This window comes from Idiotropiscis lumnitzeri, unplaced genomic scaffold (genome assembly GCF_059441095.1).
Source record: "Idiotropiscis lumnitzeri isolate Australia: NSW breed Sydney's pygmy pipehorse unplaced genomic scaffold, RoL_Ilum_1.0 HiC_scaffold_27, whole genome shotgun sequence".
In the NCBI taxonomy this organism is placed as follows: domain Eukaryota; kingdom Metazoa; phylum Chordata; class Actinopteri; order Syngnathiformes; family Syngnathidae; genus Idiotropiscis; species Idiotropiscis lumnitzeri.
The window spans coordinates 1,213,425-1,239,464 of record NW_028283565.1 but is presented as its reverse complement, the minus strand read 5'-3'; positions in this window follow the sequence as shown (position 1 = coordinate 1,239,464).

The following is a 26,040-nucleotide window of genomic DNA, read 5'->3' as shown; positions in this document are numbered from 1 at the left end:
TGTCACAGTTAAGCCAAATTGGAGCACCTCTTCTGCCCGGGCACGAGCGGAGCGCGAGGCTGTCAGTTATGAATGAATAAATGAATAAATAAATAAAGAATGCCACCTTTCATTTCACAGGGCACACCGGACGGCGTACCAGCAGGTAAAAGTCGGAGTAATTAAATAAATACTAAAAGAATGGCTGGGGAATAAAAAAATAATACGTTTTAATAATAATTTGGTTTTTTTGTTATAACATGAATTTCACTCTCTCTCTCCCCGTATATATATATATATATATATATATATATATATTTATTATATATATTGTTTATTTTTTTTAAGCATTTTTGAAGGTGCGCCGCTACTTCGCGGATTTTCAGTTTTCGCGGGTGGTCTCGGTCCCCGTTAACCGCGATAACCGAGGGTTCACTGTACTCCATAAAATTTACAAAAAGCGAGGTGAAACACTCAACCAGAGCTGCTTTTTTTAACATTTCTCGAGGGCCATGGCGAGCCATTTCAAAATAGCTGCACAACTAACGTATAAAATATTGATAAATTTGCTCTGCCTGATGTGTGTGTAAAGTTTCACGAGTTGTCGTTCATATTTAGAACCTCATAATCAGCGTTGTTTTATTGCCGAACAGTGCAATGCCACTCCCACAACTTTTCACGAAAAAGGATGAATTTCGTATTGTGACATCCTCATGGCCGAAACAGTCATCCGAGCATATATGAGGGCGACCTTGTTGAGTTGCACGGAGAAAAACATCCAAGAAAATAACTTGTATTAGCTTTTACCAGTTGGTGGCGCTACTACTACGATGAAAAATAAGTTGGTAGATGTCTTCAGGGCTGAGGTATCCTCAAATGTGTACAACTTCGAGAAGATAGGATCATCTGAGTCATGTTGCCGGAGCTTTTGTTGCCACAAAGTACAATCGGATTTTTCAGCACCGTAATAGCCACGCCTTTTGCCAAAACGTCACAAAATTCGGCAGAGAGTAAGATCATTGTCTTGAGTCTTTTCTGACTAATTTTCAGTCGGATTCGTCAAAAGGGCACCGTGCAGTACGTGAAAATTAAAATAAAAACAAATTTTTGATTCCACTTGGCGGCGCTGTGTGTATAACAAAATAATAACATTAAGATGTCTTCAGGTCGGGACGTTTTATTTACAGGTGAAGGTTTGGATTTTTAGGAGCATGTGCAGGGGCGTTATTAAGCATTCATTTATTTGTATTAGGTTCATTTTGTCTTCTTATTATTGATATTTGACTGATTCATTAAAAGCAGACAATTATGTTTTAGGTTAATTTTTTACCTGACATGTTTCGGCGAGTCTTTCGCCTTCTTCAGAGTGTCGCATGATGGTGTCTTGAGACCCGTCTTTATCAGCTGATGTTCCATGAGGGTGTGACTTACCTGTCAAAAAAATGAAAAATCAGAGCAGTAAAAGAACAAGCACAACATGAACATTACAAATCAGCAATCACTGACCACTGCAAAAGGGAAAACCACATCATGGACCGGGAGAAGGGCAGGGTCATCCGCACCGAAGAGAACAAACAACAGCGCTGGATCAGAGAGGCCATTGAGATCTGCAAGCGAGGCATAAAAACCATGAACAGAGACAAGGGAGCCTTCATCCTCTCTACCACCTGGAGCAGCATCTTGGCGGAGTGAACGGACAGCGGGGGGCGTGACTTGCCTTCATTCTTGTGACAGGTAAGTCACGCCCTCATGGAACATCAGCTGATAAAGACGGGTCACAAGACAGCATCATGTGACACTCTGAAGAAGGCGAAAGACTTTCGTATTGTGACATGCTCAAGGCCTAAACACTCATCCGAGCAAATATAAGGTAGATTTTGTTCACCTGCCCGGAGAAAAACATCAACGAAAATAATTTGTATTTGTTTTAACCAGTTGGTGGCACTACCACTGCGATCAAAAATAAGTTGGCAGCCGTCTTCAGGGCCTGAATATCCTCAAATGTGAAAGATTTCCAGAAGATGGATCATCTGAATCATTTTGCAGGAACTTTTGTTGCCACGGAGAATAATCAGACTCTGCGGCACCGTAATAGCCACGCCCTTTGAAGGAAAGTCGTAAAAATAGGGATAGAGTAAGATCAATGTCTTGAGTCTTTTCTAGCCAATTTTCAATCAGATTCGTTAAAAGGGCTACGTGCAGTACGTCAAAATGTAAAAAATGATATTGATTGGCGCAAGGTGTATAACTGAATATAAACATATAGATGTCTTCAGGTACAGACTCTTTATGTACATGTGAAGTTTTGGATTTTTAGCAGCATGTGCAGGAGAGTTATTAAGCATTTTGTCCATTGCGGCGAAGGAAATCTTAAGTGAAAACTTTGATGCCCCGCCCCCGTCATATAGTATTTCGGAAACAAAAAATTTTAGCCCCAGTGTTTGTCCCAGGTCTTCAGATGCTACAGACAGAATTTTAAGGCAATCAGATGAAGCCTTTAGGATCAGGGTGCAAAAGAATGACCCCTGTAAACATGCAAAAAAGGGCAAAAGTCGGACTTTCAAAAATTCATAACTCACTTCCTGTTCATATTAGACGTTAAAATATCAAATTTTTCGCCATGCCCGATGAGACTGCCAAGTTTGGTGAGTTTTTGTGCATGTTTCGGGGGTCAAAAATGCGATCGAACAATCGGAAAAATAATAATAATAATAATTTCTACAAAAACAATAGGGACTTCGCAGCGGTCGCTGCTCAGGCCCTAATAATAATAATAATAATAATAATAAAAGTAATAATATTTTCTACAAAAACAATAGGGACCTCGCCGCGGTCGCTGCTCGGGCCCCAATAATAATTTCTACACAAAGTCCATTGTGGTGACCCGCCCCCTTTTAAGTAAATTCAAAATGGCCGACTTCCTGTAAAACCTAGCTCATTGCTCCAAGAGACTTTTTTGTAGGTCTTGGTCTTATACATACAGTGAACCCTCGCTACTTCGCGGTTCACCTTTCGCGGGTTCAGTGCTTCGCGGGTCTAAAAAATATTCGGGGGCATTGTAGTTTCGCCGAGCGGCACGATGGGGCGCTGGAGCGGTTAGACGGCCGGCGTGCGCCGAAGAAGAGCGTGGGCGAAGAGGAGAGTGGACGAAGAAGAGCACGTTCCCCCGGACACGATCGGTGGCGACGTTTCGCGCGGTTCGGACCGTACCAGAGCTCCGGCCAGCGTGCCTGGCAGTTAAGCCGTAGAGGAGCACCTTCCCCGGGCACGGGCGGTGCCAAGCGGCCCCTAAGTTTAACCGAATGGAAGCTCCGGAGGAGGAGGGCATGCTCGCGTCACAGTAAGCCGAAGAGGAGCACCGTCCCCGGGCACGGGCGGTTCCAAGCGGCCCCTAAGTTTAACCGAATGGAAGCTCCGGAGGAGGAGGGCATGCTCGCGTCACAGTAAGCCGAAGAGGAGCACCTTCCCCGGGCACGGGCGGTGCCAAGCGGCCCCTAAGTTTAACCGAATGGAATCTCCGGGGGAGGAGGACGGGCGTGTGTCACAGTTAAGCCAAATTGGAGCACCTCTTCTGCCCGGGCACGAGCGGAGCGCGAGGCTGTCAGTTATGAATGAATAAATGAATAAATAAATAAAGAATGCCACCTTTCATTTCACAGGGCACACCGGACGGCGTACCAGCAGGTAAAAGTCGGAGTAATTAAATAAATACAAAAAGAATGGCTGGGGAATAAAAAAATAATACGTTTTAATAATAATTTGGTTTTTTTGTTATAACATGAATTTCACTCTCTCTCTCCCCGTATATATATATATATATTTATATATATATATATATATATATATATATATATATATATATATATATATATATATTTATATATTTATTGTATATATTGTATATTTTTTTTAAGCATTTTTGAAGGTGCGCCGCTACTTCGCGGATTTTCAGTTTTCGCGGGTGGTCTCGGTCCCCATTAACCGCGATAACCGAGGGTTCACTGTACTCCATAAAATTTACAAAAAGCGAGGTGAAACACTCAACCAGAGCTGCTTTTTTTTAACATTTCTCGAGGGCCATGGCGAGCCATTTCAAAAAAGCTGCACAACTAACGTATAAAATATTGATAAATTTGCTCGGCCTGATGTGTGTGTAAAGTTTTACGAGTTGTCGTTCATATTTAGAACCTCATAATCAGCTTTGTTTTATTGCCGAACAGTGCAATGCCACTCCCACAACTTTTCACGAAAAATCACGAATTTCGTATTGTGACATCCTCATGGCCGAAACAGTCATCCGAGCATATATGAGGGCGACCTTGTTGAGTTGCACGGAGAAAAACATCCAAGAAAATAACTTGTATTAGCTTTTACCAGTTGGTGGCGCTACTACTACAATGTAAAATAAGTTGGTAGATGTCTTCAGGGCTGAAGTATCCTCAAATGTGTACAACTTCGAGAAGATAGGATCATCTGAGTCATGTTGCCGGAGCTTTTGTTGCCACAGAGTACAATCGGACTTTTCAGCACCTTAATAGCCACGCCTTTTGCCAAAACGTCACAAAATTCGGCAGAGAGTAAGATCATTGTCTTGAGTCTTTTCTGACTAATTTTCAGTCGGATTCGTCAAAAGGGCACCGTGCAGTACGTAAAAATTAAAATAAAAAAAAAATTTTGATTCCACTTGGCGGCACTGTGTGTATAACAAAATAATAACATTAAGATGTCTTCAGGTCGGGACGTTTTATTTACAGGTGAAGGTTTGGATTTTTAGGAGCATGTGCAGGGGAGTTATTAAGCATTCATTTATTTGTATTAGGTTCATTTTGTCTTCTTATTATTGATATTTGACTGATTCATTAAAAGCAGACAATTATGTTTTAGGTTAATTTTTTACCTGACATGTTTTGGCGAGTCTTTCGCCTTCTTCAGAGTGTCGCATGATGGTGTCTTGAGACCCGTCTATATCAGCTGATGTTCCATGAGGGTGTGACTTACCTGTCAAAAAAAAGAAAAAATCAGAGCAGTAAAAGAACAAGCACAACATGAACATTACAAATCAGCAATCACTGACCACTGCAAAAGGGAAAACCACATCATGGACCGGGAGAAGGGCAGGGTCATCCGCACAGAAGAGAACAAACAACAGCGCTGGATCAGAGAGGCCATTGAGATCTGCAAGCGAGGCATAAAAACCATGAACAGAGACAAGGGAGCCTTCATCCTCTCTACCACCTGGACCAGCATCTTGGCGGAGTGAACGGACAGCGGGGGGCGTGACTTGCCTTCATTCTTGTGACAGGTAAGTCACGCCCTCATGGAACATCAGCTGATAAAGACGGGTCACAAGACAGCATCATGTGACACTCTGAAGAAGGCGAAAGACTTTTGTATTGTGACATGCTCAAGGCCTAAACACTCATCCGAGCAAATATAAGGTAGATTTTGTTCACCTGCCCGGAGAAAAACATCAACGAAAATAATTTGTATTTGTTTTAACCAGTTGGTGGCGCTACCACTGCGATCAAAAATAAGTTGGCAGCCGTCTTCAGGGCCTGAATATCCTCAAATGTGAAAGATTTCCAGAAGATGGATCATCTGAATCATTTTGCAGGAACTTTTGTTGCCACGGAGAATAATCAGACTCTGCGGCACCGTAATAGCCACGCCCTTTGAAGGAAAGTCATAAAAATAGGGATAGAGTAAGATCAATGTCTTGAGTCTTTTCTAGCCAATTTTCAATCGGATTCGTTAAAAGGGCAACATGCAGTACGTCAAAATGTAAAAAATGATATTGATTGGCGCAAGGTGTATAACTGAATATAAACATATAGATGTCTTCAGGTACAGACTCTTTATGTACATGTGAAGTTTTGGATTTTTAGCAGCATGTGCAGGAATGTTATTAAGCATTTTGTCCATTGCGGCGAAGGAAATCTTAAGTGAAAACTTTGAAGCCCCGCCCCCGTCATATAGTATTTCGGAAACAAAAAATTTTAGCCCCAGTGTTTGTCCCAGGTCTTCAGATGCTACAGACAGAATTTTAAGGCAATCAGATGAAGCCTTTAGGATCAGGGTGCAAAAGAATGACCCCTGTAAACATGCAAAAAAGGGCAAAAGTCGGACTTTCAAAAATTCATAACTCACTTCCTGTTCATATTAGACGTTAAAATATCAAATTTTTCGCCATGCCCGATGAGACTGCCAAGTTTGGTGAGTTTTTGTGCATGTTTCGGGGGTCAAAAATGCGATCGAACAATCGGAAAAATAATAATAATAATAATTTCTACAAAAACAATAGGGATTTCGCAGCGGTCGCTGCTCAGGCCCTAATAATAATAATAATAATAATAATAAAAGTAATAATATTTTCTACAAAAACAATAGGGACCTCGCCGCGGTCGCGGCTCGGGCCCCAATAATAATTTCTACACAAAGTCCATTGTGGTGACCCGCCCCCTTTTAAGTAAATTCAAAATGGCCGACTTCCTGTAAAACCTAGCTCATTGCTCCAAGAGACTTTTTTGTAGGTCTTGGTCTTATACATACAGTGAACCCTCGCTACTTCGCGGTTCACCTTTCGCGGGTTCAGTGCTTCGCGGGTCTAAAAAATATTCGGGGGCATTGTAGTTTCGCCGAGCGGCACGACGGGGCGCTGGAGCGGTTAGACGGCCGGCGTGCGCCGAAGAAGAGCGTGGGCGAAGAGGAGAGTGGACGAAGAAGAGCACGTTCTCCCGGACACGATCGGTGGCGACGTTTCGCGCGGTTCGGACCGTACCAGAGCTCCGGCCAGCGTGCGTGGCAGTTAAGCCGTAGAGGAGCACCTTCCCCGGGCACGAGCGGTGCCAAGCGGCCCCTAAGTTTAACCGAATGGAAGCTCCGGAGGAGGAGGGCATGCTCGCGTCACAGTAAGCCGAAGAGGAGCACCTTCCCCGGGCACGGGCGGTTCCAAGCGGCCCCTAAGTTTAACCGAATGGAAGCTCCGGAGGAGGAGGGCATGCTCGCGTCACAGTAAGCCGAAGAGGAGCACCTTCCCCGGGCACGGGCGGTGCCAAGCGGCCCCTAAGTTTAACCGAATGGAAGCTCCGGGGGAGGAGGGCGGGCGTGTGTCACAGTTAAGCCAAATTGGAGCACCTCTTCTGCCCGGGCACGAGCGGAGCGCGAGGCTGTCAGTTATGAATGAATAAATGAATAAATAAATAAAGAATGCCACCTTTCATTTCACAAGGCACACCGGACGGCGTACCAGCAGGTAAAAGTCGGAGTAATTAAATAAATACAAAAAGAATGGCTGGGGAATAAAAAAATAATACGTTTTAATAATAATTAGTTTTTTTTGTTATAACATGAATTTCACTCTCTCTCTCCCCGTATATATATATATATATATATATATATATATATATATATATATATATATATATATATATATATTTATTATATATATTGTATATTTTTTTTAAGCATTTTTGAAGGTGCGCCGCTACTTCGCGGATTTTCAGTTTTCGCGGGTGGTCTCGGTCCCCATTAACCGCGATAACCGAGGGTTCACTGTACTCCATAAAATTTACAAAAAGCGAGGTGAAACACTCAACCAGAGCTGCTTTTTTTTAACATTTCTCGAGGGCCATGGCGAGCCATTTCAAAAAAGCTGCACAACTAACGTATAAAATATTGATAAATTTGCTCGGCCTGATGTGTGTGTAAAGTTTCACGAGTTGTCGTTCATATCTAGAACCTCATAATCAGCGTTGTTTTATTGCCGAACAGTGCAATGCCACTCCCACAACTTTTCACGAAAAAGGACTAATTTCGTATTGTGACATCCTCATGGCCGAAACAGTCATCCGAGCATATATGAGGGCGACCTTGTTGAGTTGCACGGAGAAAAACATCCAAGAAAATAACTTGTATTAGCTTTTACCAGTTGGTGGCGCTACTACTACGATGTAAAATAAATTGGTAGATGTCTTCTGGGCTGAAGTATCCTCAAATGTGTACAACTTCGAGAAGATAGGATCATCTGAGTCATGTTGCCGGAGCTTTTGTTGCCACAGAGTACAATCGGACTTTTCAGCACCTTAATAGCCACGCCTTTTGCCAAAACGTCACAAAATTCGGCAGAGAGTAAGATCATTGTCTTGAGTCTTTTCTGACTAATTTTCAGTCGGATTCGTCAAAAGGGCACCGTGCAGTACGTGAAAATTAAAATTAAAAAAAAATTTTTATTCCACTTGGCGGCACTGTGTGTATAACAAAATAATAACATTAAGATGTCTTCAGGTCGGGACGTTTTATTTACAGGTGAAGGTTTGGATTTTTAGGAGCATGTGCAGGGGAGTTATTAAGCATTCATTTATTTGTATTAGGTTCATTTTGTCTTCTTATTATTGATATTTGACTGATTCATTAAAAGCAGACAATTATGTTTTAGGTTAATTTTTTACCTGACATGTTTCGGCGAGTCTTTCGCCTTCTTCAGAGTGTCGCATGATGGTGTCTTGAGACCCGTCTTTATCAGCTGATGTTCCATGAGGGTGTGACTTACCTGTCAAAAAAATGAAAAAATCAGAGCAGTAAAAGAACAAGCACAACATGAACATTACAAATCAGCAATCACTGACCACTGCAAAAGGGAAAACCACATCATGGACCGGGAGAAGGGCAGGGTCATCCGCACCGAAGAGAACAAACAACAGCGCTGGATCAGAGAGGCCATTGAGATCTGCAAGCGAGGCATAAAAACCATGAACAGAGACAAGGGAGCCTTCATCCTCTCTACCACCTGGAGCAGCATTTTGGCGGAGTGAACGGACAGCGGGGGGCGTGACTTGCCTTCATTCTTGTGACAGGTAAGTCACGCCCTCATGGAACATCAGCTGATAAAGACGGGTCACAAGACAGCATCATGTGACACTCTGAAGAAGGCGAAAGACTTTCGTATTGTGACATGCTCAAGGCCTAAACACTCATCCGAGCAAATATAAGGTAGATTTTGTTCACCTGCCCGGAGAAAAACATCAACGAAAATAATTTGTATTTGTTTTAACCAGTTGGTGGCGCTACCACTGCGATCAAAAATAAGTTGGCAGCCGTCTTCAGGGCCTGAATATCCTCAAATGTGAAAAATTTCGAGAAGATGGATCATCTGAATCATTTTTCAGGAACTTTTGTTGCCACGGAGAATAATCAGACTCTGCGGCACCGTAATAGCCACGCCCTTCGAAGGAAAGTCACAAAAATAGGGATAGAGTAAGATCAATGTCTTAAGTCTTTTCTAGCCAATTTTCAATCAGATTCGTTAAAAGGGCACCGTGCAGTACGTCAAAATGTAAAAAATAATATTGATTGGCGCAAGGTGTATAACTGAATATAAACATATAGATGTCTTCAGGTACAGACTTTTTATGTACATGTGAAGTTTTGGATTTTTAGCAGCATGTGCAGGAGAGTTATTAAGCATTTTGTCCATTGCGGCGAAGGAAATCTTAAGTGAAAACTTTGAAGCCCCGCCCCCGTCATATAGTATTTCGGAAACAAAAAATTTTAGCCCCAGTGTTTGTCCCAGGTCTTCAGATGCTACAGACAGAATTTTAAGGCAATCAGATGAAGCCTTGAGGATCAGGGTGCAAAAGAATGACCCCTGTAAACATGCAAAAAAGGGCAAAAGTCGGACTTTCAAAAATTCATAACTCACTTCCTGTTCATATTAGACGTTAAAATATCAAATTTTTCGCCATGCCCGATGAGACTGCCAAGTTTGGTGAGTTTTTGTGCATGTTTCGGGGGTCAAAAATGCGATCGAACAATCGGAAAAATAATAATAATAATAATTTCTACAAAAACAATAGGGACTTCGCAGCGGTCGCTGCTCAGGCCCTAATAATAATAATAATAATATTAATAATAATAAAAGTAATAATATTTTCTACAAAAACAATAGGGACCTCGCAGCCGTCGCAGCTCGGGCCCTAATAACAATTTCTAGAAAAACAATAGGGACCTCGCAGCGGTCACTGCTCGGGCCCTAATAATAATAATAATAAAAATAATAATAATTTCCACAAAAACAATGGGGACCTCGTAGCGGTCGCTGCTCAGGCCCTAATAATAATTTCTACAAAAACAATAGGGACCTCGCCGCCGTCGCTGCTCGGGCCCCAATAATAATTTCTACACAAAGTCCATTGTGGTGACTCGCCCCCTTTTAAGTAAATTCAAAATGGCCGACTTCCTGTAAAACCTAGCTCATTGCTCCAAGAGACTTTTTTGTAGGTCTTGGTCTTATACATACAGTGAACCCTCGCTACTTCGCGGTTCACCTTTCGCGGGTTCAGTGCTTCGCGGGTCTAAAAAATATTCGGGGGCATTGTAGTTTCGCCGAGCGGCACGACGGGGCGCTGGAGCGGTTAGACGGCCGGCGTGCGCCGAAGAAGAGCGTGGGCGAAGAGGAGAGTGGACGAAGAAGAGCACGTTCTCCCGGACACGATCGGTGGCGACGTTTCGCGCGGTTCGGACCGTACCAGAGCTCCGGCCGGCGTGCGTGGCAGTTAAGCCGTAGAGGAGCACCTTCCCCGGGCACGGGCGGTTCCAAGTGGCCCCTAAGGTTAACCGAATGGAAGCTCCGGAGGAGGAGGGCATGCTCGCGTCACAGTAAGCCGAAGAGGAGCACCTTCCCCGGGCACGGGCGGTTCCAAGCGGCCCCTAAGTTTAACTGAATGGAAGCTCCGGAGGAGGAGGGCATGCTCGCGTCACAGTAAGCCGAAGAGGAGCACCTTCCCCGGGCACGGGCGGTGCCAAGCGGCCCCTAAGTTTAACCGAATGGAAGTTCCGGGGGAGGAGGGCGGGCGTGTGTCACAGTTAAGCCGAATTGGAGCACCTCTTCCGCCCGGGCACGAGCGGAGCGCGAGGCTGTCAGTTATGAATGAATAAATGAATAAATAAATAAAGAATGCCACCTTTCATTTCACAGGGCACACCGGACGGCGTACCAGCAGGTAAAAGTCGGAGTAATTAAATAAATACTAAAAGAATGGCTGGGGAATAAAAAAATAATACGTTTTAATAATAATTTGGTTTTTTTGTTATAACATGAATTTCACTCTCTCTCTCCCCGTATATATATATATATATATATATATATATATATATATATATATATATTTATTATATATATTGTATATTTTTTTTAAGCATTTTTGAAGGTGCGCCGCTACTTCGCGGATTTTCAGTTTTCGCGGGTGGTCTCGGTCCCCATTAACCGCGATAACCGAGGGTTCACTGTACTCCATAAAATTTACAAAAAGCGAGGTGAAACACTCAACCAGAGCTGCTTTTTTTAAACATTTCTCGAGGGCCATGGCGAGCCATTTCAAAAAAGCTGCACAACTAACGTATAAAATATTGATAAATTTGCTCGGCCTGATGTGTGTGTAAAGGTTTACGAGTTGTCGTTCATATTTAGAACCTCATAATCAGCTTTGTTTTATTGCCGAACAGTGCAATGCCACTCCCACAACTTTTCACGAAAAATCACGAATTTCGTATTGTGACATCCTCATGGCCGAAACAGTCATCCGAGCATATATGAGGGCGACCTTGTTGAGTTGCACGGAGAAAAACATCCAAGAAAATAACTTGTATTAGCTTTTACCAGTTGGTGGCGCTACTACTACGATGTAAAATAAGTTGGTAGATGTCTTCAGGGCTGAAGTATCCTCAAATGTGTACAACTTCGAGAAGATAGGATCATCTGAGTCATGTTGCCGGAGCTTTTGTTGCCACAGAGTACAATCGGACTTTTCAGCACCTTAATAGCCACGCCTTTTGCCAAAACGTCACAAAATTCGGCAGAGAGTAAGATCATTGTCTTGAGTCTTTTCTGACTAATTTTCAGTCGGATTCGTCAAAAGGGCACCGTGCAGTACGTGAAAATTAAAATAAAAACAAATTTTTGATTCCACTTGGCGGCACTGTGTGTATAACAAAATAATAACATTAAGATGTCTTCAGGTCGGGACGTTTTATTTACAGGTGAAGGTTTGGATTTTTAGGAGCATGTGCAGGGGAGTTATTAAGCATTCATTTATTTGTATTAGGTTCATTTTGTCTTCTTATTATTGATATTTGACTGATTCATTAAAAGCAGACAATTATGTTTTAGGTTAATTTTTTACCTGACATGTTTCGGCGAGTCTTTCGCCTTCTTCAGAGTGTCGCATGATGGTGTCTTGAGACCCGTCTTTATCAGCTGATGTACCATGAGGGTGTGACTTACCTGTCAAAAAAATGAAAAATCAGAGCAGTAAAAGAACAAGCACAACATGAACATTACAAATCAGCAATCACTGACCACTGCAAAAGGGAAAACCACATCATGGACCGGGAGAAGGGCAGGGTCATCCGCACAGAAGAGAACAAACAACAGCGCTGGATCAGAGAGGCCATTGAGATCTGCAAGCGAGGCATAAAAACCATGAACAGAGACAAGGGAGCCTTCATCCTCTCTACCACCTGGAGCAGCATTTTGGCGGAGTGAACGGACAGCGGGGGGCGTGACTTGCCTTCATTCTTGTGACAGGTAAGTCACGCCCTCATGGAACATCAGCTGATAAAGACGGGCCACAAGACACCATCATGTGACACTCTGAAGAAGGCGAAAGACTTTCGTATTGTGACATCCTCAAGGCCTAAACACTCATCCGAGCAAATGTAAGGTAGATTTTGTTAACCTGCCCGGAGAAAAAAATCAACGAAAATAATTTGTATTTGTTTTAACCAGTTGGTGGCGCTACCACTGCGATAAAAAATAAGTTGGCAGCCGTCTTCAGGGCCTGAATATCCTCAAATGTGAAAAATTTCGAGAAGATGGATCATCTGAATCATTTTGCAGGAACTTTTGTTGCCACGGAGAATAATCAGACTCTGCGGCACCGTAATAGCCACGCCCTTCGAAGGAAAGTCACAAAAATAGGGATAGAGTAAGATCAATGTCTTCAGTCTTTTCTAGCCAATTTTCAATCAGATTCGTTAAAAGGGCACCGTGCAGTACGTCAAAATGTAAAAAATTATATTGATTGGCGCAAGGTGTATAACTGAATATAAACATATAGATGTCTTCAGGTACAGACTCTTTATGTACATGTGAAGTTTTGGATTTTTAGCAGCATGTGCAGGAGAGTTATTAAGCATTTTGTCCATTGCGGCGAAGGAAATCTTAAGTGAAAACTTTGATGCCCCGCCCCCGTCATATAGTATTTCGGAAACAAAAAATTTTAGCCCCAGTGTTTGTGCCAGGTCTTCAGATGCTACAGACAGAATTTTAAGGCAATCAGATGAAGCCTTTAGGATCAGGGTGCAAAAGAATGACCCCTGTAAACATGCAAAAAAGGGCAAAAGTCGGACTTTCAAAAATTCATAACTCACTTCCTGTTCATATTAGACGTTAAAATATCAAATTTTTCGCCATGCCCGATGAGACTGCCAAGTTTGGTGAGTTTTTGTGCATGTTTCGGGGGTCAAAAATGCGATCGAACAATCGGAAAAATAATAATAATAATAATTTCTACAAAAACAATAGGGACTTCGCAGCGGTCGCTGCTCAGGCCCTAATAATAATAATAATAATAATAATAAAAGTAATAATATTTTCTACAAAAACAATAGGGACCTCGCCGCGGTCGCTGCTCGGGCCCCAATAATAATTTCTACACAAAGTCCATTGTGGTGACCCGCCCCCTTTTAAGTAAATTCAAAATGGCCGACTTCCTGTAAAACCTAGCTCATTGCTCCAAGAGACTTTTTTGTAGGTCTTGGTCTTATACATACAGTGAACCCTCGCTACTTCGCGGTTCACCTTTCGCGGGTTCAGTGCTTCGCGGGTCTAAAAAATATTCGGGGGCATTGTAGTTTCGCCGAGCGGCACGACGGGGCGCTGGAGCGGTTAGACGGCCGGCGTGCGCCGAAGAAGAGCGTGGGCGAAGAGGAGAGTGGACGAAGAAGAGCACGTTCCCCCGGACACGATCGGTGGCGACGTTTCGCGCGGTTCGGACCGTACCAGAGCTCCGGCCAGCGTGCGTGGCAGTTAAGCCGTAGAGGAGCACCTTCCCCGGGCACGGGCGGTGCCAAGCGGCCCCTAAGTTTAACCGAATGGAAGCTCCGGAGGAGGAGGGCATGCTCGCGTCACAGTAAGCCGAAGAGGAGCACCTTCCCCGGGCACGGGCGGTTCCAAGCGGCCCCTAAGTTTAACCGAATGGAAGCTCCGGAGGAGGAGGGCATGCTCGCGTCACAGTAAGCCGAAGAGGAGCACCTTCCCCGGGCACGGGCGGTGCCAAGCGGCCCCTAAGTTTAACCGAATGGAAGCTCCGGGGGAGGAGGACGGGCGTGTGTCACAGTTAAGCCAAATTGGAGCACCTCTTCTGCCCGGGCACGAGCGGAGCGCGAGGCTGTCAGTTATGAATGAATAAATGAATAAATAAATAAAGAATGCCACCTTTCATTTCACAGGGCACACCGGACGGCGTACCAGCAGGTAAAAGTCGGAGTAATTAAATAAATACAAAAAGAATGGCTGGGGAATAAAAAAATAATACGTTTTAATAATAATTTGTTTTTTTTGTTATAACATGAATTTCACTCTCTCTCTCCCCGTATATATATATATATATATATATATATTTATATATTTATTATATATATTGTATATTTTTTTTAAGCATTTTTGAAGGTGCGCCGCTACTTCGCGGATTTTCAGTTTTCGCGGATGGTCTCGGTCCCCATTAACCGCGATAACTGAGGGTTCACTGTACTCCATAAAATTTACAAAAAGCGAGGTGAAACACTCAACCAGAGCTGCTTTTTTTTAACATTTCTCGAGGGCCATGGCGAGCCATTTCAAAAAAGCTGCACAACTAACGTATAAAATATTGATAAATTTGCTCGGCCTGATGTGTGTGTAAAGTTTCACGAGTTGTCGTTCATATTTAGAACCTCATAATCAGCGTTGTTTTATTGCCGAACAGTGCAATGCCACTCCCACAACTTTTCACGAAAAATCACGAATTTCGTATTGTGACATCCTCATGGCCGAAACAGTCATCCGAGCATATATGAGGGCGACCTTGTTGAGTTGCACGGAGAAAAACATCCAAGAAAATAACTTGTATTAGCTTTTACCAGTTGGTGGCGCTACTACTACGATGTAAAATAAGTTGGTAGATGTCTTCTGGGCTGAAGTATCCTCAAATGTGTACAACTTCGAGAAGATAGGATCATCTGAGTCATGTTGCCGGAGCTTTTGTTGCCACAGAGTACAATCGGACTTTTCAGCACCTTAATAGCCACGCCTTTTGCCAAAACGTCACAAAATTCGGCAGAGAGTAAGATCATTGTCTTGAGTCTTTTCTGACTAATTTTCAGTCGGATTCGTCAAAAGGGCACCGTGCAGTACGTGAAAATTAAAATAAAAAAAAATTTTTGATTCCACTTGGCGGCACTGTGTGTATAACAAAATAATAACATTAAGATGTCTTCAGGTCGGGACGTTTTATTTACAGGTGAAGGTTTGGATTTTTAGGAGCATGTGCAGGGGAGTTATTAAGCATTCATTTATTTGTATTAGGTTCATTTTGTCTTCTTATTATTGATATTTGACTGATTCATTAAAAGCAGACAATTATGTTTTAGGTTAATTTTTTACCTGACATGTTTCGGCGAGTCTTTCGCCTTCTTCAGAGTGTCGCATGATGGTGTCTTGAGACCCGTCTTTATCAGCTGATGTTCCATGAGGGTGTGACTTACCTGTCAAAAAAATGAAAAAATCAGAGCAGTAAAAGAACAAGCACAACATGAACATTACAAATCAGCAATCACTGACCACTGCAAAAGGGAAAACCACATCATGGACCGGGAGAAGGGCAGGGTCATCCGCACAGAAGAGAACAAACAACAGCGCTGGATCAGAGAGGCCATTGAGATCTGCAAGCGAGGCATAAAAACCATGAACAGAGACAAGGGAGCCTTCATCCTCTCTACCACCTGGACCAGCATCTTGGCGGAGTGAACGGACAGCGGGGGGCGTGACTTGCCTTCATTCTTGTGACAGGTAAGTCACGCCCTCATGGAACATCAGCTGATAAAGACGGGTCACAAGACAGCATCATGTGACACTCTGAAGAAGGCGAAAGACTTTTGTATTGTGACATGCTCAAGGCCTAAACACTCATCCGAGCAAATATAAGGTAGATTTTGTTCACCTGCCCGGAGAAAAACATCAACGAAAATAATTTGTATTTGTTTTAACCAGTTGGTGGCGCTACCACTGCGATCAAAAATAAGTTGGCAGCCGTCTTCAGGGCCTGAATATCCTCAAATGTGAAAGATTTCCAGAAGATGGATCATCTGAATCATTTTGCAGGAACTTTTGTTGCCACGGAGAATAATCAGACTCTGCGGCACCGTAATAGCCACGCCCTTTGAAGGAAAGTCATAAAAATAGGGATAGAGTAAGATCAATGTCTTGAGTCTTTTCTAGCCAATTTTCAATCGGATTCGTTAAAAGGGCACCATGCAGTACGTCAAAATGTAAAAAATGATATTGATTGGCGCAAGGTGTATAACTGAATATAAACATATAGATGTCTTCAGGTACAGACTCTTTATGTACATGTGAAGTTTTGGATTTTTAGCAGCATGTGCAGGAGAGTTATTAAGCATTTTGTCCATTGCGGCGAAGGAAATCTTAAGTGAAAACTTTGAAGCCCCGCCCCCGTCATATAGTATTTCGGAAACAAAAAATTTTAGCCCCAGTGTTTGTCCCAGGTCTTCAGATGCTACAGACAGAATTTTAAGGCAATCAGATGAAGCCTTTAGGATCAGGGTGCAAAAGAATGACCCCTGTAAACATGCAAAAAAGGGCAAAAGTCGGACTTTCAAAAATTCATAACTCACTTCCTGTTCATATTAGACGTTAAAATATCAAATTTTTCGCCATGCCCGATGAGACTGCCAAGTTTGGTGAGTTTTTGTGCATGTTTCGGGGGTCAAAAATGCGATCGAACAATCGGAAAAATAATAATAATAATAATTTCTACAAAAACAATAGGGACTTCGCAGCGGTCGCTGCTCAGGCCCTAATAATAATAATAATAATAATAATAAAAGTAATAATGTTTTCTACAAAAACAATAGGGACCTCGCCGCGGTCGCTGCTCGGGCCCCAATAATAATTTCTACACAAAGTCCATTGTGGTGACCCGCCCCCTTTTAAGTAAATTCAAAATGGCCGACTTCCTGTAAAACCTAGCTCATTGCTCCAAGAGACTTTTTTGTAGGTCTTGGTCTTATACATACAGTGAACCCTCGCTACTTCGCGGTTCACCTTTCGCGGGTTCAGTGCTTCGCGGGTCTAAAAAATATTCGGGGGCATTGTAGTTTCGCCGAGCGGCACGACGGGGCGCTGGAGCGGTTAGACGGCCGGCGTGCGCCGAAGAAGAGCGTGGGCGAAGAGGAGAGTGGACGAAGAAGAGCACGTTCCCCCGGACACGATCGGTGGCGACGTTTCGCGCGGTTCGGACCGTACCAGAGCTCCGGCCGGCGTGCGTGGCAGTTAAGCCGTAGAGGAGCACCTTCCCCGGGCACGGGCGGTTCCAAGCGGCCCCTAAGTTTAACCGAATGGAAGCTCCGGAGGAGGAGGGCATGCTCGCGTCACAGTAAGCCGAAGAGGAGCACCTTCCCCGGGCACGGGCGGTGCCAAGCGGCCCCTAAGTTTAACCGAATGGAAGCTCCGGGGGAGGAGGGCGGGCGTGTGTCACAGTTAAGCCAAATTGGAGCACCTCTTCTGCCCGGGCACGAGCGGAGCGCGAGGCTGTCAGTTATGAATGAATAAATGAATAAATAAATAAAGAATGCCACCTTTCATTTCACAGGGCACACCGGACGGCGTACCAGCAGGTAAAAGTCGGAGTAATTAAATAAATACTAAAAGAATGGCTGGGGAATAAAAAAATAATACGTTTTAATAATAATTTGGTTTTTTTGTTATAACATGAATTTCACTCTCTCTCTCCCCGTATATATATATATATATATATATATATATATATATATTTATTATATATATTGTTTATTTTTTTTAAGCATTTTTGAAGGTGCGCCGCTACTTCGCGGATTTTCAGTTTTCGCGGGTGGTCTCGGTCCCCGTTAACCGCGATAACCGAGGGTTCACTGTACTCCATAAAATTTACAAAAAGCGAGGTGAAACACTCAACCAGAGCTGCTTTTTTTAACATTTCTCGAGGGCCATGGCGAGCCATTTCAAAAAAGCTGCACAACTAACGTATAAAATATTGATAAATTTGCTCGGCCTGATGTGTGTGTAAAGTTTTACGAGTTGTCGTTCATATTTAGAACCTCATAATCAGCTTTGTTTTATTGCCGAACAGTGCAATGCCACTCCCACAACTTTTCATGAAAAAGGACGAATTTCGTATTGTGACATCCTCATGGCCGAAACAGTCATCCGAGCATATATGAGGGCGACCTTGTTGAGTTGCACGGAGAAAAACATCCAAGAAAATAACTTGTATTAGCTTTTACCAGTTGGTGGCGCTACTACTACGATGTAAAATAAGTTGGTAGATGTCTTCAGGGCTGAAGTATCCTCAAATGTGTACAACTTCGAGAAGATAGGATCATCTGAGTCATGTTGCCGGAGCTTTTGTTGCCACAGAGTACAATCGGACTTTTCAGCACCTTAATAGCCACGCCTTTTGCCAAAACGTCACAAAATTCGGCAGAGAGTAAGATCATTGTCTTGAATCTTTTCTGACTCATTTTCAGTCGGATTCGTCAAAAGGGCACCGTGCAGTACGTGAAAATTAAAATAAAAACAAATTTTTGATTCCACTTGGCGGCACTGTGTGTATAACAAAATAATAACATTAAGATGTCTTCAGGTCGGGACGTTTTATTTACAGGTGAAGGTTTGGATTTTTAGGAGCATGTGCAGGGGAGTTATTAAGCATTCATTTATTTGTATTAGGTTCATTTTGTCTTCTTATTATTGATATTTGACTGATTCATTAAAAGCAGACAATTATGTTTTAGGTTAATTTTTTACCTGACATGTTTCGGCGAGTCTTTTGCCTTCTTCAGAGTGTCGCATGATGGTGTCTTGAGCTGATGTTCCATGAGGGTGTGACTTACCTGTCAAAAAAATGAAAAAATCAGAGCAGTAAAAGAACAAGCACAACATGAACATTACAAATCAGCAATCACTGACCACTGCAAAAGGGAAAACCACATCATGGACCGGGAGAAGGGCAGGGTCATCCGCACAGAAGAGAACAAACAACAGCGCTGGATCAGAGAGGCCATTGAGATCTGCAAGCGAGGCATAAAAACCATGAACAGAGACAAGGGAGCCTTCATCCTCTCTACCACCTGGAGCAGCATCTTGGCGGAGTGAACGGACAGCGGGGGGCGTGACTTGCCTTCATTCTTGTGACAGGTAAGTCACGCCCTCATGGAACATCAGCTGATAAAGACGGGTCACAAGACAGCATCATGTGACACTCTGAAGAAGGCGAAAGACTTTCGTATTGTGACATGCTCAAGGCCTAAACACTCATCCGAGCAAATATAAGGTAGATTTTGTTCACCTGCCCGGAGAAAAACATCAACGAAAATAATTTGTATTTGTTTTAACCAGTTGGTGGCACTACCACTGCGATCAAAAATAAGTTGGCAGCCGTCTTCAGGGCCTGAATATCCTCAAATGTGAAAGATTTCCAGAAGATGGATCATCTGAATCATTTTGCAGGAACTTTTGTTGCCACGGAGAATAATCAGACTCTGCGGCACCGTAATAGCCACGCCCTTTGAAGGAAAGTCGTAAAAATAGGGATAGAGTAAGATCAATGTCTTGAGTCTTTTCTAGCCAATTTTCAATCAGATTCGTTAAAAGGGCTACGTGCAGTACGTCAAAATGTAAAAAATGATATTGATTGGCGCAAGGTGTATAACTGAATATAAACATATAGATGTCTTCAGGTACAGACTCTTTATGTACATGTGAAGTTTTGGATTTTTAGCAGCATGTGCAGGAGAGTTATTAAGCATTTTGTCCATTGCGGCGAAGGAAATCTTAAGTGAAAACTTTGATGCCCCGCCCCCGTCATATAGTATTTCGGAAACAAAAAATTTTAGCCCCAGTGTTTGTCCCAGGTCTTCAGATGCTACAGACAGAATTTTAAGGCAATCAGATGAAGCCTTTAGGATCAGGGTGCAAAAGAATGACCCCTGTAAACATGCAAAAAAGGGCAAAAGTCGGACTTTCAAAAATTCATAACTCACTTCCTGTTCATATTAGACGTTAAAATATCAAATTTTTCGCCATGCCCGATGAGACTGCCAAGTTTGGTGAGTTTTTGTGCATGTTTCGGGGGTCAAAAATGCGATCGAACAATCGGAAAAATAATAATAATAATAATTTCTACAAAAACAATAGGGACTTCGCAGCGGTCGCTGCTCAGGCCCTAATAATAATAATAATAATAATAATAAAAGTAATAATATTTTCTACAAAAACAATAGGGACCTCGCCGCGGTCGCTGCTCGGGCCCCAATAATAATTTCTACACAAAGTCCATTGTGGTGACCCGCCCCCTTTTAAGTAAATTCAAAATGGCCGACTTCCTGTAAAACCTAGCTCATTGCTCCAAGAGACTTTTTTGTAGGTCTTGGTCTTATACATACAGTGAACCCTCGCTACTTCGCGGTTCACCTTTCGCGGGTTCAGTGCTTCGCGGGTCTAAAAAATATTCGGGGGCATTGTAGTTTCGCCGAGCGGCACGATGGGGCGCTGGAGCGGTTAGACGGCCGGCGTGCGCCGAAGAAGAGCGTGGGCGAAGAGGAGAGTGGACGAAGAAGAGCACGTTCCCCCGGACACGATCGGTGGCGACGTTTCGCGCGGTTCGGACCGTACCAGAGCTCCGGCCAGCGTGCGTGGCAGTTAAGCCGTAGAGGAGCACCTTCCCCGGGCACGGGCGGTGCCAAGCGGCCCCTAAGTTTAACCGAATGGAAGCTCCGGAGGAGGAGGGCATGCTCGCGTCACAGTAAGCCGAAGAGGAGCACCGTCCCCGGGCACGGGCGGTTCCAAGCGGCCCCTAAGTTTAACCGAATGGAAGCTCCGGAGGAGGAGGGCATGCTCGCGTCACAGTAAGCCGAAGAGGAGCACCTTCCCCGGGCACGGGCGGTGCCAAGCGGCCCCTAAGTTTAACCGAATGGAATCTCCGGGGGAGGAGGACGGGCGTGTGTCACAGTTAAGCCAAATTGGAGCACCTCTTCTGCCCGGGCACGAGCGGAGCGCGAGGCTGTCAGTTATGAATGAATAAATGAATAAATAAATAAAGAATGCCACCTTTCATTTCACAGGGCACACCGGACGGCGTACCAGCAGGTAAAAGTCGGAGTAATTAAATAAATACAAAAAGAATGGCTGGGGAATAAAAAAATAATACGTTTTAATAATAATTAGTTTTTTTTGTTAAAACATGAATTTCACTCTCTCTCTCCCCGTATATATATATATATATATATATATATATATATATATATATATATATATATATATATATATATATATATATTTATTATATATATTGTATATTTTTTGTAAGCATTTTTGAAGGTGCGCCGCTACTTCGCGGATTTTCAGTTTTCGCGGGTGGTCTCGGTCCCCATTAACCGCGATAACCGAGGGTTCACTGTACTCCATAAAATTTACAAAAAGCGAGGTGAAACACTCAACCAGAGCTGCTTTTTTTTAACATTTCTCGAGGGCCATGGCGAGCCATTTCAAAAAAGCTGCACAACTAACGTATAAAATATTGATAAATTTGCTCGGCCTGATGTGTGTGTAAAGTTTCACGAGTTGTCGTTCATATTTAGAACCTCATAATCAGCGTTGTTTTATTGCCGAACAGTGCAATGCCACTCCCACAACTTTTCACGAAAAAGGACTAATTTCGTATTGTGACATCCTCATGGCCGAAACAGTCATCCGAGCATATATGAGGGCGACCTTGTTGAGTTGCACGGAGAAAAACATCCAAGAAAATAACTTGTATTAGCTTTTACCAGTTGGTGGCGCTACTACTACAATGTAAAATAAGTTGGTAGATGTCTTCAGGGCTGAAGTATCCTCAAATGTGTACAACTTCGAGAAGATAGGATCATCTGAGTCATGTTGCCGGAGCTTTTGTTGCCACAGAGTACAATCGGACTTTTCAGCACCTTAATAGCCACGCCTTTTGCCAAAACGTCACAAAATTCGGCAGAGAGTAAGATCATTGTCTTGAGTCTTTTCTGACTAATTTTCAGTCGGATTCGTCAAAAGGGCACCGTGCAGTACGTGAAAATTAAAATAAAAAAAAATTTTTGATTCCACTTGGCGGCACTGTGTGTATAACAAAATAATAACATTAAGATGTCTTCAGGTCGGGACGTTTTATTTACAGGTGAAGGTTTGGATTTTTAGGAGCATGTGCAGGGGAGTTATTAAGCATTCATTTATTTGTATTAGGTTCATTTTGTCTTCTTATTATTGAGATTTGACTGATTCATTAAAAGCAGACAATTATGTTTTAGGTTAATTTTTTACCTGACATGTTTCGGCGAGTCTTTCGCCTACTTCAGAGTGTCGCATGATGGTGTCTTGAGACCCGTCTTTATCAGCTGATGTTCCATGAGGGTGTGACTTACCTGTCAAAAAAATGAAAAAATCAGAGCAGTAAAAGAACAAGCACAACATGAACATTACAAATCAGCAATCACTGACCACTGCAAAAGGGAAAACCACATCATGGACCGGGAGAAGGGCAGGGTCATCCGCACAGAAGAGAACAAACAACAGCGCTGGATCAGAGAGGCCATTGAGATCTGCAAGCGAGGCATAAAAACCATGAACAGAGACAAGGGAGCCTTCATCCTCTCTACCACCTGGACCAGCATCTTGGCGGAGTGAACGGACAGCGGGGGGCGTGACTTGCCTTCATTCTTGTGACAGGTAAGTCACGCCCTCATGGAACATCAGCTGATAAAGACGGGTCACAAGACAGCATCATGTGACACTCTGAAGAAGGCGAAAGACTTTTGTATTGTGACATGCTCAAGGCCTAAACACTCATCCGAGCAAATATAAGGTAGATTTTGTTCACCTGCCCGGAGAAAAACATCAACGAAAATAATTTGTATTTGTTTTAACCAGTTGGTGGCGCTACCACTGCGATCAAAAATAAGTTGGCAGCCGTCTTCAGGGCCTGAATATCCTCAAATGTGAAAGATTTCCAGAAGATGGATCATCTGAATCATTTTGCAGGAACTTTTGTTGCCACGGAGAATAATCAGACTCTGCGGCACCGTAATAGCCACGCCCTTTGAAGGAAAGTCATAAAAATAGGGATAGAGTAAGATCAATGTCTTGAGTCTTTTCTAGCCAATTTTCAATCGGATTCGTTAAAAGGGCACCATGCAGTACGTCAAAATGTAAAAAATGATATTGATTGGCGCAAGGTGTATAACTGAATATAAACATATAGATGTCTTCAGGTACAGACTCTTTATGTACATGTGAAGTTTTGGATTTTTAGCAGCATGTGCAGGAGAGTTATTAAGCATTTTGTCCATTGCGGCGAAGGAAATCTTAAGTGAAAACTTTGAAGCCCCGCCCCCGTCATATAGTATTTCGGAAACAAAAAATTTTAGCCCCAGTGTTTGTCCCAGGTCTTCAGATGCTACAGACAGAATTTTAAGGCAATCAGATGAAGCCTTTAGGATCAGGGTGCAAAAGAATGACCCCTGTAAACATGCAAAAAAGGGCAAAAGTCGGACTTTCAAAAATTCATAACTCACTTCCTGTTCATATTAGACGTTAAAATATCAAATTTTTCGCCATGCCCGATGAGACTGCCAAGTTTGGTGAGTTTTTGTGCATGTTTCGGGGGTCAAAAATGCGATCGAACAATCGGAAAAATAATAATAATAATAATTTCTACAAAAACAATAGGGACTTCGCAGCGGTCGCTGCTCAGGCCCTAATAATAATAATAATAATAATAATAAAAGTAATAATGTTTTCTACAAAAACAATAGGGACCTCGCCGCGGTCGCTGCTCGGGCCCCAATAATAATTTCTACACAAAGTCCATTGTGGTGACCCGCCCCCTTTTAAGTAAATTCAAAATGGCCGACTTCCTGTAAAACCTAGCTCATTGCTCCAAGAGACTTTTTTGTAGGTCTTGGTCTTATACATACAGTGAACCCTCGCTACTTCGCGGTTCACCTTTCGCGGGTTCAGTGCTTCGCGGGTCTAAAAAATATTCGGGGGCATTGTAGTTTCGCCGAGCGGCACGACGGGGCGCTGGAGCGGTTAGACGGCCGGCGTGCGCCGAAGAAGAGCGTGGGCGAAGAGGAGAGTGGACGAAGAAGAGCACGTTCCCCCGGACACGATCGGTGGCGACGTTTCGCGCGGTTCGGACCGTACCAGAGCTCCGGCCGGCGTGCGTGGCAGTTAAGCCGTAGAGGAGCACCTTCCCCGGGCACGGGCGGTTCCAAGCGGCCCCTAAGTTTAACCGAATGGAAGCTCCGGAGGAGGAGGGCATGCTCGCGTCACAGTAAGCCGAAGAGGAGCACCTTCCCCGGGCACGGGCGGTGCCAAGCGGCCCCTAAGTTTAACCGAATGGAAGCTCCGGGGGAGGAGGGCGGGCGTGTGTCACAGTTAAGCCAAATTGGAGCACCTCTTCTGCCCGGGCACGAGCGGAGCGCGAGGCTGTCAGTTATGAATGAATAAATGAATAAATAAATAAAGAATGCCACCTTTCATTTCACAGGGCACACCGGACGGCGTACCAGCAGGTAAAAGTCGGAGTAATTAAATAAATACTAAAAGAATGGCTGGGGAATAAAAAAATAATACGTTTTAATAATAATTTGGTTTTTTTGTTATAACATGAATTTCACTCTCTCTCTCCCCGTATATATATATATATATATATATATATATATATATTTATTATATATATTGTTTATTTTTTTTAAGCATTTTTGAAGGTGCGCCGCTACTTCGCGGATTTTCAGTTTTCGCGGGTGGTCTCGGTCCCCGTTAACCGCGATAACCGAGGGTTCACTGTACTCCATAAAATTTACAAAAAGCGAGGTGAAACACTCAACCAGAGCTGCTTTTTTTAACATTTCTCGAGGGCCATGGCGAGCCATTTCAAAAAAGCTGCACAACTAACGTATAAAATATTGATAAATTTGCTCGGCCTGATGTGTGTGTAAAGTTTTACGAGTTGTCGTTCATATTTAGAACCTCATAATCAGCTTTGTTTTATTGCCGAACAGTGCAATGCCACTCCCACAACTTTTCATGAAAAAGGACGAATTTCGTATTGTGACATCCTCATGGCCGAAACAGTCATCCGAGCATATATGAGGGCGACCTTGTTGAGTTGCACGGAGAAAAACATCCAAGAAAATAACTTGTATTAGCTTTTACCAGTTGGTGGCGCTACTACTACGATGTAAAATAAGTTGGTAGATGTCTTCAGGGCTGAAGTATCCTCAAATGTGTACAACTTCGAGAAGATAGGATCATCTGAGTCATGTTGCCGGAGCTTTTGTTGCCACAGAGTACAATCGGACTTTTCAGCACCTTAATAGCCACGCCTTTTGCCAAAACGTCACAAAATTCGGCAGAGAGTAAGATCATTGTCTTGAATCTTTTCTGACTCATTTTCAGTCGGATTCGTCAAAAGGGCACCGTGCAGTACGTGAAAATTAAAATAAAAACAAATTTTTTATTCCACTTGGCGGCACTGTGTGTATAACAAAATAATAACATTAAGATGTCTTCAGGTTGGGACGTTTTATTTACAGGTGAAGGTTTGGATTTTTAGGAGCATGTGCAGGGGAGTTATTAAGCATTCATTTATTTGTATTAGGTTCATTTTGTCTTCTTATTATTGATATTTGACTGATTCATTAAAAGCAGACAATTATGTT